At 37.5% G+C, this 6,000-nt stretch overlaps 1 protein-coding gene across 1 annotated transcript in view; it reads left to right on the top strand.

Moving 5' to 3' along the window:
* Positions 1-783: 783 nt before the first annotated feature.
* LOC105441833 overlaps positions 784-6,000 on the top strand; it is a 28,190-nt gene continuing 22,973 nt past the window's right edge. The window contains exon 1 of the mRNA XM_030973838.1: positions 784-3,444. The gene's annotated coding sequence lies outside the window, so the exon portion shown is untranslated. The remainder of the gene's footprint in view (positions 3,445-6,000) is intronic.

Raw genomic sequence — 6,000 nt, 5'->3', positions numbered from 1 at the left:
CATTTCGGTAGAAACTCCCACCAATTGGACTGCAATGTCATGGTGCGTTCGGTGGTAAAAGATTATCGCTCATCGTCAATGCAGTTTTCCAAAAGGCGTGATTTTACGTCCGAAAGTTCAATTTATCGCAGTGCAGTAGAACTTGGCCACCGCGCACTGTGTGTGTACAAAGTCTATGGCGCACTGTGCAATTTGTGACTGTTTGTGACTGGCCAAGTTCCCCATCACCCACGGTATACGATGTATAGATCTACGTAATGCATAATGCATTGCGGGAGTGAGTACGGTACGGTACGCGTTACACGCTTCAGTTCAGAACTGCCAGACGATGTCGTGATCCTAATCGACGCTTGAAGTGAGTCCTTTTCTATGGATTCAATTTCAAGTTATTACTTTTTATAACATCATTCTCTTGGTTTCTGTCACTGTTCCATTCACTTTTCAGTGTGTGCAGGATACAGATTTCCATTTCAAAATCAATGCATGTAGATCTAGTCTATGCTAAGTTAGGCCTAACTAGATTCTAGGATAGGCCTAGATCTAGGCCTACTAACTCTACGGATCGCCGCGCTGGCGATCGGTAGAGTTAGGATAGGCCTAGCCGTATAGCGCGAAGCGATAGCGGCCTGGTCGGGCAAGGTTAGGCCTACATGGCCTACCGGGGTAGTCTAAGGTTTATAGATCTACACGAAATCTGCATGCACGCATAGAATCTAGATCTAGTTACAAAAGAACAGTGGTGGCAGAAAGCACGATTTTGCTATAAGGCATCAAACCAATAATCATCAATGCTACAGTTACATTGCTTGTACTTTGTAATTGTAGTTGTATTTGTAAGTTGGATAACTTTAAAGTTTAGTTAAAATTCCTATTTCAAGAAAAGAACATGTACCTAACTAGTTAGAGCCAGGGGCGGTATTCTGAAAAGATACGACACCCTTACGAGTCGTAACTTTTTGTATTCTGAAAATTCTATACGACTGTCGTATCTTTTTGAGAGCTGTCATATCTCAGTTTCATGAATAATAATGCTCGCAGCCAATGGAAATGTTTGTTTCATCATTTTTAGGCGCAGAATTGCATACTAAAGAGGAAAAGACAAGCTCGGTAGAGTTTAATAAACTTTTGCGCGTTGTCTGCTAGTTCTATATATATATATAGCTCTTACTATTATAGTTACTCTATGTATAGCTCTATGGCTACAGAGCTTTTCGCGAGCAATGACACAAACGCGTGTTTAACATCAAATTATGAACAAACACGAATCGTAAGTTACGACTCGTAAGTCTTTCAGAATACCGCCCCAGGCCTACTAGTATACCCAGTTATCGGGTGTCCGGACAGGTTGGGTATCCGGACAGAGGATTTTAGAATTCTTATTTTGACTTGTCCTAGATGCCTTGAAATTTGTATAAATTTCTTTCATAATTTTCTTTAATAAAAGTCTTGAAAAATATGAATTTATGATTCAATATTCTATAATAAATTGAGTAATTCAAAATATAAAATATTGTGAAGCTCAATATATTTAGTTCATTACATATTTTAAGGTGTACATGACAATATAAAAATGTAAACTTGGTTCAAGTTCTGAAAACAAAATAATGTGATTGATCAAATAATGGATTTTTGCAGTACTTATAAATATAAGTAAACAAATTTGTGAGTAGCGCATCCATGACGTCATCAAATTGGCAATTTGTCTAGAAATTTTCACTGATTTCCCCAGTTTTTCATATGATTAGTTGTCTGATTTTCCTCAAACTTTTTTTGTTCTGTTCATCTGATTTTTCTGCTCCTGTTGAAAAATTATTATTTTTGGGTAGACTCTTCTTTAGGGATCCAGCCCAGAAAAACCTTAATTGCTTCGGTTAAAATCAGAAAAAAATCAGACGTAGAGATCAAAAAAGTTTGAAGGAAATTGGACAATAAATAAGAAAGTTAAATTAATATTTGCAAGACATTAAAAAATACAGACCTTTGCAAATTGGCGACTCTAGGTCACATGTTATAACGTATGTCAGGCACTGCTCTACAATTTGCTTATTATATCTTATTGTTTTTAAAACCCGTTTTTGAACCCTTTAATGCAAAAACAATTAATCTTTCTCGATGATACCCGTATTTATAAGAGGACCCATTCATGAATTAATTTTTGAAATGTTTTTTTTATATTGAAGATGGGGAAATTTGATTTTATAGCTAAACATTATTCTTATTATATGTATTGTTAATTAAAAATTTGGCCCCCCAAAAAAATCTCGGCAACGAATGGACCGATTGACTGGAAAATTGGCACATATGTAAAACAAACAAGTCGAGTAGAATGAGAATTTAAAAAAAAAAAAAAATTGAGCATTATTATTATTTTTTTAATTAATTAAAATTTTGAATATGCAAATTTTTGACGAAATTGGGAGAAAATTGGGATTTTCGTCTAAAATCAATAGAAATTACAGGATTTCTTCAGGTTTTCTGCAAAAGTACTTTCAAATGATGTTATCTATCATATCCAAGTTTTTTATGCTGTTGAAATATGTCACTAATTTGCATAAATATGCAAATTAGTATTCCCGGATTTATACACATTGTTTTCATTCTTATGTATTCTATTGTTTTTTTGTTGTTTGAATTTTGTTTAAAGAAGAATTTATCGCTCAAATGTATGAATTCAACTAATAACAAAGAAATAATCCAAATTATAATTCAAAGTAACAATAATAACAGATTTGGACTGAGTTTACATGGCATCGGATATAGGAATTACATAGAAACCTGTACAAAAATTACATTTTTTTGTGACGGACGAGCAATTTATCGACCTGTAAAATCAGTTCTACAGGTCCGACCGGGGTGAATTATATATCAAAACATGCGGGAGACTTGAGAGAAAAATGTCATGAAGTTTGAACGAGAAATTCCAATCGCTCTAGATGCACGTCAAAAAAACAGACAGGGGGGGCCTAAAAGGCTCCCCCCCCCCCCCCCCCGATGGGATTAAGGTTAAGATCCCCATCAGAGGATCATTGAAACTTTAAAAACAGGTAACTTTTGAACGTATTGTCAAATCTTGCTCAAATTTTAAGTTTGTTCATTTCATTTTCCTCATTTACTGACAGGGGTAGCTTTGCCATTAAATACATAGGTACACAACTTTTTGGGAGTGACTTGACTTGTAATACTGTATAATCATGTAGAACATAGGGTCGCATACAAAATATACAGGTTAGCAACAGTTGTCTGATTTGCTGAGCTGATTCACATTTTTTTTTTCCTTCTTCTTTTCTTGTAGATAATGGAATAGACAGTGAAGCGTTTCACCTCCTTGATGATGCGTCCATCACTCAACTGTTTCCCAAACTTGGGGATAAATTGAAGTTCTCCAGGCGATACAAGGAGTTCAACAAATCCATACAGGATGACACTACTGTCACACTCAAAGAGGTATTCTTCATAACTGAAAATTAAGCATGAATGGGGCTCTTATGCTTTCGTTGTCATGAGAGTGTACACGGGGGAAGCACTGAATTGGTATGTCATTACAGAGTATTTCATACATTAGTAAAAGGTGGATTGTTTAACTGTGGAGTTGTTCCGTGTTTTCAAAGAGGGTGTCTTAGAACATTTCAGTACACTTGGTCCTTGAAGAGGCATTTGAACTCTGCACACAGTGATTTATTTGACCGTGATCATGTTCATCAAGTTCCATTTTATGTAAATGGAGCAGCAGCTAATGCTATTTTAGATTCAGACTCAGAAGATTCAGATGACGGAACTATTGGAGAAAGACATGAAGAGGAATTAGATGTAATCTCTTTGAGGGATATCAAAGACAAATGCTTGCAACATATATGCAATTTGAGGTCATCATCAAGCATTACAACAACTGCAGCTAACTTGGTAAGGCATGAGATATTTATTATTGCTGTCGTTCCGATGCAGGATCCTGCATGGAACGCTCGGCGCTGATTTGGTACGCGCACTTTGCCTGACTGCAGTCTCCAAATATAATTGTTAAATTGAAATCGTCGCGACGCAAGAGGACGAATTTGGTACGCGCACTTTGCCTGACTGCAAGTCTCCAAATTTAATTATTAGATAGAAATCATCGCGACGCAGGAGGACGAATGTCAATGCGCACATGCGCAGCAATCATAAAAGGATGCGCTAGCTGAAGATACTAGTGAGCCGCTAGTACTCGCTAGCCACGTTGGCTAGCTTCGCGCATGGTGTAATCTAGGCGCAAGCCGAATGGAGTGAGCGAGCTAGCTAGCGTTGGAATTGCAGAGCAATGTGATTGAGATTATTCCTGATTAGTTTTAATTCCAAGCAATAGATCGATGGGTTTTACAATAGTAAAGTTTATTTGCTCACAATTTAATTTCAAGCTATAGATCTAAGTATGCAAAATATAGATTGCTTGGGTTTTATCAACACATTCCATGATAAATCTAACCTCAATTCTGTCCACGACCTCGTGTAAAAAAGACGTATCGGCACGTAAATCTTGACCCATTAAAATCTAAACCTTTTGTTTATGTTTGGATGAGAGGTATCTTGGGCAATTCTGAACTGGAGTTCTATTTTGAGATTTGAATGAGAGGAGACAAAATGCCGCCCATTTGAACCCTTGAACTTTGTTTGAACAAAGGCCCTACGCGCAATTCCTTGGGTGTTGATAAACAAACATGAAGAAAGATGGAGACAAGAGAGAGGGAGAGGGAGAGGAAGGGGTACACTTGGAAGATGGAGGGAGGGAGGGAGCGAGAGAATAGATTGATGGGGGAAGTCTACGAGAGTCAAAATTGGGACAGATGTGAAAATCAATTGTTAATAAAGACGATAAAGTATCAAGTTATTTATTTAATACCTATGATTCTTTTTATAAAATAACTCTAATCGTAATAATGCGAAACTAATCTTGTCTAGAGTCATTTCGAGCTCATCGATCTATTCGCGGCGTAGGCCTATTTTGTTGCTTGTTTGTGTGGTTGTGATGTGCCTGTTTGAAATAGGCCCTACTTGTCATGTTTATTTTTTCGTAAATTGAAGCAATGATACAAAAATTTGATTCTAAAATTCAGCAATTTTATTTAAATTTTTTTATGATCGATATGATTGAGGAGTCATTAGTTCGCAATGCTCAGATCACGATACCAGTCATGATAGCGAATTATCTCAGTCGTGATTTAGAATTAGATCCCTTTTCTGCAGTATTTTAATGAATAGTCGAATATGGATCTCTGTTTAGTGACAAAAAGTATTCATTAAATTATTAGGGAAAGAAGACGATTCATTGTACCTTTCTCGACACCTAATCCTTGCCTGAATTTAGTCCCCCCCCCCCCCCCTCCCTCCCGCGCAGAAGCTTTGACATTTAATTACATTATTAGTGAAAGAAGACGATTCGTTGTTCCGATCTTGACTCTAAGTTGTCTGAATTCAGCCGCCCCCCCCCCACCTCCCTCTCGCGCAGAAGCTTTGACATTTAATTACATTATTAGTGAAAGAAGACGATTCGTTGTTCCGATCTTGACTCTTAATCCTTGTCTGAATGCACCCCCCCCCCCTCCCGCGCGGAAGCTTTGACATGTCATTAAATTATTAGAGAAAGAAGACGATTCGTTGTAGCGTTCTCGACTCTCAATCCTTGTCTGAATTCAGTTCCCCCACCCCTCCAGCTCGGAAGCGTTAACATTTCATCAAATTATTAGAGAAAGAAGACGATTCATATAACCATTCTCGACTCTTAATCCTTGTCTGAATTCACCCCCCCCCCCCCCCCCCCCGCGCGGAAGCATGACATTTCCTTAAATTACTAGAGAAAGAAGACGATTCGTTGTACCTTTCTCGACTATTAATGCTTATTTAAATTCAGTCCCCCCTCCCCCCCCCTCCAAGGTGGAAATATAACATTTCATTAAATTATTAGAGAGAGAAGATTCGTTGTACCGTTCTCGACTATTAATGCTTATCTAAATTTAGCCCCCACCCCCTCCA

The sequence above is a fragment of the Strongylocentrotus purpuratus genome, unplaced genomic scaffold (genome assembly GCF_000002235.5).
Source record: "Strongylocentrotus purpuratus isolate Spur 01 unplaced genomic scaffold, Spur_5.0 spur5_scaffold_7, whole genome shotgun sequence".
In the NCBI taxonomy this organism is placed as follows: Eukaryota; Metazoa; Echinodermata; class Echinoidea; order Camarodonta; family Strongylocentrotidae; genus Strongylocentrotus; species Strongylocentrotus purpuratus.
This window is presented reverse-complemented; position numbering and strand designations above follow the sequence as displayed.